At 41.3% G+C, this 7,168-nt stretch overlaps 1 pseudogene; it reads left to right on the forward strand.

Moving 5' to 3' along the window:
* The first annotated feature begins 342 nt into the window (after window positions 1-342).
* On the forward strand, window positions 343-6,864 carry LOC131143820 (uncharacterized; annotated as a pseudogene).
* Window positions 6,865-7,168: the final 304 nt, after the last annotated feature.

Below are 7,168 nucleotides of genomic sequence, written 5' to 3' on the forward strand. Positions count from 1 at the left end.
TTTTGACCTGTAAGGAGACATTTTGATTGTGGACACAATTTATTGCAAGAAAGTGCCATAGTTTGGCATGAAAGCCTTACGACACATTGGTTTGCAAACTCATCATTGATGGAAGATGTCCAATTGGTTTCCATAAATAGTCATTCGTATGTAACTTCATTCAGAACCCCATCCAAAGCCTTATGACTCATATTGGATTGATGACTCTTCCATATATGTTTGTGAAAGATGTTTGGTGCCTATATAAATGGGTGACTATTTTGGTAATATTTAGTGTGATATCATACCCTGAACATTGGCCATGCATTTCTTGGTTGGATGATTTGGGTTTGGCTAAAGGACATGCGAACACATGTCATCCACTATAATGGAAAGAAAATCATTTTGAAGCCTGCTTTACTAACCAAGCAGGACAAAGCATATGAGATTATTGATCATGTGAAAGTTACTCGACTTGAAGAAACTACAAGCAAGACAATGAATGTGTTTGAAGACATCCAAAGTCTTTCATTCTTATTGTTGAGTTTGTCATCCCCAATGAGTTCATTGATGCTAATTCTCAAGTCAAGTCTATGGTGCTGCCAATGGAATGTGATTTCTTGTCTCTTTCAAGTGCCTGCCTTTCGAAGAGTCCAAGTTTGCTTCTTACTTTGGATCCTTCAACATTTCAAAATTCGAGGCCGATTTTTTTCTAATTGGGGGAGAGTTGATGTAGGACAAGAACCAAAAGCTTGGGAAGATCCTTGCTAGAGAATAATTCAGAAGAGTTGGGTCAAGCAATTGTTGGTTTAAGTTAGTAGTTTATTGTGTGTTTAATTTAATTAGTAGAATATTGTGTATTTGGGGGCTTGTTTATAGTATTTGTGTATTCTAGGGATATGTTTGTAATGTAATTTAGTTCTAAGGGTTTATGTGAAATTTTCATGTGAAGAGGCTTTCTTATAAATAGCGTGTGAAAGCCATGTTGGAGTAGGTGATGAATTTGGTTGAAGTCCCCCCCCCCCAGTATCTCCTCTCTTCTCCATTCCCATCCCTTCCTCTACTAATTACTTTATGGCTGCAGAACCTTGATGTTGCCCCTGCTGCCCTACATCAACTGTAAAAATGTACTATATGGATGTCTATATGGTATAGACACTGCGACATCATGCACCTACTTTGCCTCTAGTCCACATCCGATGGTTTCTCCTATTTCCTTGTTTCTGCCCCTTTTTCACATGAGAGAGACAGAAGGAAAAAAAAAAAAAGAACAATAGAGGGGGAAGACAAGTCCAGTTGATTTGGAGAATTGAATGCTCTAATGCCAAAGTAGGGTTGATGGAGGAGAGAGCAATCCTCTCCCTCCTTTTCTCCTATTAATCTGCATGGTAGGATTTGTGGATATTCTGAATTTGTTTTGACTGTTAAATTTATGTGCACTCTTCGTTTTCACTATATTGAAGCTTTCTAAAATTTGATTATTCGTTCCTTACCATGCATTATTGAAGGCCGTGTCTTTGTCAAGGTGATTATTCTGATAGCTTTTTGTAATAGGACAATTCAGATGGTGTTGTTCATGGAGAAGATACTGCAAGTGATAGTAACAATACTGATGCAGAGGGATTACCCGCTTCAGCCATCATAGCTTCACTGCAATCATATAAAGAAGCTTTGGCAAGTAAAAATGATTTCAAAATTGTGGAGATAGAAGCTTCCATTAAATCTGTTGAAGATGAGAAAGTTGATCTTGAAAGGAGAGTGGCTACTTTGTCTGAGGAGCTCTCATTTGAGAAGGATCGGATTCTTAGGATTAATGTGGACTTTGACAATTTCCGGAAAAGAACTGAAAGGGAAAGGCTTTCACTAGTAGCAAATGCATAGGGGGAAGTTGTGGAGAATCTGTTGTTGAGATTATCGGTGTGGAGTCGTCGACAGCCGCACCAGCCCAGCCGCTAGCTTAAACGTTGAAGCAAATATTGCTTCCGAAAATAATGATTTGTTGATCTGCACTTTGGAGAGCAAAAAGGAGTTTTGGGTGCTAGACTCTGGAGCTTCATTCCATGCCACTTGCAGCAGAGATTGCCTGGAGGAGTATACATAAGGTAATTTCGATAAAGTATATCTGGGCAATGATCAACCTTGCGACATTGCCGGTAAAGGGACAATGAAGATCAAAATGAATGGGTCAGTATGGAAACTGAGAGGTGTCAGGTATATTCCAGACCTGAGGAAGAATTTGATCTCAGTCGGTCAATTGGAAGATGAAGGTTATAACACATCTTTCATTGGTGATGAATGGAAAATTTTGAAGGGTGCATTGACAATTACTCGAGGTAAGAAAAGTGGTACTCTTTATGTAACTCCTGATACATGTATGTCTATTACAATTGCTACAGGAAATGATGATAGCAACTTATGGCATCAACGACTCGGACACTTGAGTAAGAAGGGACTCTGGGTGATGCACTCAAAAGGTAAGTTAAGTGATTTACAGTCGGTGAAGGTTGACACATGTGAGGATTGCATATTTGGGAAACAGAAGAGAGTTAGTTTCCAGACAAACATCAGTACCCCAAAGAAGGAGAGACTTGAGCTAGTCCATTTAGATGTATGGGGACCAACAACCATTTCGTGTACAAAGGGAAAGCATTACTTCATCACGTTTATCGATGATCATTCACGGAAGGTATGAGTTTACTTCCTGAAGTATAAATTTGATGTTTTTGATGCTTTTAAAAATTGGAAAGTGAAGCTAAAAAACGAAACTGGTTTGAAAATCAAAAGGCTGAGAACTGATAACAGTGGAGAGTATGTTGACACCGAGTTCAAGAAATTCTGCTATGAGCATGGTATCAGAATGGAAAGGACTGTGCCAGGTACGCCTCAACACAATGGCGTAACCGAGCGGATGAACAAAACGTTGACAGAAAAAGTTAGAAGCATGCGTATGCAATCAAACCTGCCAAAGATGTTTTGGGCAGATGTAGTCAACACAGCAGCTTATTTGATTAATAGAAGTCCTTCAGTACCATTGGACTATAGCCTACCAGAAGAAGTTTGGAGCAACAAAGAGGTAAGACTTTCACATTTGAAAGTTTTTGGTTGTGTTGCATATGTACATATCAATGATCATGTTAGGGATAGGCTGGTTCTAAAATCCCAGAAATGCGCTTTCATCGGTTATGGTGGAGATGAATTTGGATACCGCATTTGGGATGATGAAAACAAAAAGGTGATCAAAAGCAAAGATGTGATTTTTGATGAAAAAGTGATGTACAAAGATAGGCACACAACAGAATCCACCGAACCAGTTTAGAGAGAATCAACCCATGTAAATATGGATGATGTCCCAGAATGTGTTGGGACACAACAGTAGAATGCCAAGAATCCTCAGGTGGAGGAACCAGTGGAGCAAATCGTCGCACCGCCACCACCTACTCCAGCTTCAGAGCTTAGGAGATCTACTTGACCCCATGTACCAAACAGAAGGTATATAGATTATTTACTACTTACAGATGGAGGAGAGCCCGAATGCTATGATGAAACATGTCTGGCAGGAGATGCGAGCAAGTGGGAGCTTGCAATGAAGGATGAGATGAAGTCCCTCACCTCCAACAGAACGTGGGAACTAGCTGAGTTGCCCAAAGGTAAGAAGGCCCTTCACAACAAGTGGGTGTACATAATCAAAGAGGAGCATGATGGTTCCAGGAGATACAAGGCTCAGTTGGTAGTTAAAGGCTTCGAGCAGAAGGAAGGAATTGACTACATCGACATTTTTGCACCAGTTGTGAAGTTGACAACCATCAGATCTGTTCTGAGTATTGTTGCCTTAGAGGGTTTACATCTTGAGCAGTTAGATATGAAGATGGCGTTTCTTCACGGTAATCTTGATGAGGAAATTTACATGCATCAACTAGAAGGATTCTTAGAGAAAGGCAAAGAGAATCTGGTGTGCAGGTTAAAGAAGGGCTTGTATGGTCTTAAACAAGCTCAATGACAATGGTACCAAAAATTTGACAGCTTCATGCACAGGAATGATTTTCTAAAGTGTAACGCCGACCACTGTTGCTACTTCAAGAGGTATCAGTATAGCTATATCATTCTATTGTTATATGTAGATGACATGTTGATCACAGGATCAGATATAGAAGAGATTAGGAAATTGAAGCAGCAATTGTCAATGGAATTTGACATGAAAGACTTAGGCTCAGCGAAGCAGATACTTGGGATGCAGATCTCCAGAGATAAGCATCAGGGAACATTGCAGTTATCTCAGTTGGAGTACATTAGCCGTGTTCTACAGAGGTTTAACATGAGCGGTGCCAAAGCAGTAAATACACCTTTGGCAAGAAACTTTCGCCTCTCCAAGGATCAGGTTCCTCAAACAAATGAAGAGAAGGACTTCATGGCTAAGGTACCTTACGCCTCAGCCATTGGATGTCTCATGTATGCCATGGTTTGTACTAGACGGGACATTGGCCAAGCAGTGGGAGCAGTCAGTAGATTCATGTCTAATCCAGGGAAGACTCACTAGGAACCAGTGAAGAGGATCTTCAGGTGTCTCAGAGGCACTATTGATAAGTGCTTATGTTTCGGCAAAGGAGACTTGAAAGTCAAAGGGTATGTAGATGCCGATTTTGCTGGTGAAATCAATCACGGCAGGAGCACCACCGGATACGTGTTCACTGTTGGCACAACAGCTGTTAGTTGGATGTCGCAGATACAAAATATTGTTGCCCTATCCACTACAGAAGCTGAGTACGTAGCAGTGACAGAAGCTAGCAAAAAGATGATTTGGTTTCAGGGTCTGTTGACGGAGCTTGGGTTAAAGTAGGAGAGGAATGTTTTGTACAGTGACAGTCAGAGTGCGATACATCTGGCAAAGAACTCTGCATTTCATTCCAGAACCAAACATATTGGATTGCGTTATCACTTCATCAGATCGCTATTAGAGGATGGAGTACTGACACTTGAAAAGATTCAAGGTAGCAGAAATCTAGCTGACATGTTGACGAAGGTGATGACTACAGCAAAGCTGAAGTTGTGCTCAACTTCAGTTGGTCTTCATGCTTGAAGATAGACAGGAGCACATCATTTGCCTATACACTAGTTGAGATGCTGTCTTCGTCTCCAAGTGGGAGATTGTTGAGATTATCGGTGTGGAGTCGCCAATAGCTGCACCAGCCCAGCCGCTAGCTTGGACGTTGAAGACCGGCGGCCACCTACTCTGTAGACAATGCTGAAAACTGCAGCCTCCATCTTTGATTTTTTCCTTTCCCTGTGTATATATATATGAGGGTGGTGCTATGTATGTTGTGTAGCTGTGTGGAGTTATGCAGTGTGCAGAGAGAGGTGTGAGTGTGTTGTGTGCAGTGTGTGTTAAGCAGTGTAAGCTGCGTGAAGTGAGAGTGTGTGCAGAGTGTTGCAATAAGAGAGAGAGAAGAGAGAGATAGAGAGAGTTGAGCAGTGGCTCCTCCTTGTATTTTTTTTTCTCCAGTATAGTGCAGTGGTGTGTGCTCCCGTAGACGTAGGTCGATTCTACCTAACCACGTAAATCCGGTATTCCAGTGTGGATGTGCTTTATTTTTCTTCGTGTGTGATTGTTGCTCTAGGTTTATCCCCCCTTCCCCAACATATGTTGCCTGTTTTGGATAACTTTGAGAGAGCTAAAGTGCAGATGAAGGTGGGAACCGAGGGAGAGGAGAAGATCAACAGCAGCTACCAGAGCATATATAAACAGTTTGTTGAGGTTCTAGACTCACTTGGTGTTGTTTCTGTGGAGACTAATGGGAATCCGTTTGATCCACTGGTGAGTTATCTAGTTCAAGTGATTTTTAGAACATGTAAAAACTTGCTAACTCAGGGCTGGGTTTCTGCATCTTTAATTGATAATTCGGACGGTAAACAACATAACATAGGAATATAAAATAGAGAATGGGTATTAAAGTGGAGCTGGAAGTGCCCTCAGTCTTGGTGCTACCCCAAGATCTTCAATGCATCCAGCCCCAGGGCTTTGCCCTCCCCTGTGACAATGTGAGGATGATGAGTATAGAAAGGAAGATGAATTCGAATTGTGCTTTTCTGAAATGATAGTCAAGGGGACTAGGGGTCTCTTGTTTCACAATCACCCTAAGATGGAGGCACACACTGCTAAAGCAATCATTTAACTGTAAATTTCATCCTGATGAACAAAGTGTTGCTTCTTGTTTGGAAAGCTCATGTTAATTGCCGCATTTTGCCAGTTGGCATAATGATTGTCCTTTGTCACTGGCTTACTGCGGGTTGTGTACCGAGTTGGGTCAAAATTCCCTCAAGTACTTGATGGAATTTCTTCGAATACTTAATCTAAATTTTCAGGTTTCCAAAGAACCTGGATACGCTTTTAAACTGTTTGATTTGGGTCAACTCAGTGAGTTTGTGCAAATTACAAAGTTTTTAGACGTGGACTTCGTTGTGTCACACCTGTGACATAAGAGTATTAGCCATAGCAATAAACATTACTTCATTTACTCAATCAGTATAACCTAATCTCATCACTTGAAAAAGATTTGGATCTTTTTTAGCTGTGGGTTAATCCTAGTTCCTAATCTTGGATGTTTCTGACATTATTTTTTTTTTTTTTTGGGGTTAAAGCTGCACGAAGCTATTATGCGTGAGGAGTCCACAGAATTTGAAGAAGGAATTGTCCTTGATGAGTATCGCAAGGGGTTTAAACTTGGTGACAGGCTGTTGCGTCCTTCAATGGTGAAGGTGTCTGCTGGTCCAGGGCCTGCAAAGCCAGAACCAGTTAGCCCATTGGAGGAAGCAGAGGGTGGAAGTGAAGTTCGTGAACAGAGGGATGGTAGTGAAGTCACTAAGCAGAAGAGCACTGAAGCAGGGGCTTGAGTTATTTCATTTACGACTGTTTTTGTTAGGGCAGCCACTACTTGTATGTTACGGTTTTGTCGGGATGGCAAATTTTGGTGCCATTTGATTCCTGCAGTTGTAATGCTCCAGTTTGTAACAGTGGCAAGGTTCTCCTCTCTCTCTCTCTCTCTCTCTCTCTCTCTCATTGTAATTTTGTAGGGGGTGAATCTGCTGTGTTTTGGGGAGGATGAGAAACCATGTCATTGCATTTTTGCGCTTCCTCATGCATTTGCTTCAGTTGTGTTGGTTTAGTTACTTGAGAGTACTGCTCTTGCCTCATTAT

Source organism: Malania oleifera, chromosome 12 (genome assembly GCF_029873635.1).
Source record: "Malania oleifera isolate guangnan ecotype guangnan chromosome 12, ASM2987363v1, whole genome shotgun sequence".
In the NCBI taxonomy this organism is placed as follows: domain Eukaryota; kingdom Viridiplantae; phylum Streptophyta; class Magnoliopsida; order Santalales; family Ximeniaceae; genus Malania; species Malania oleifera.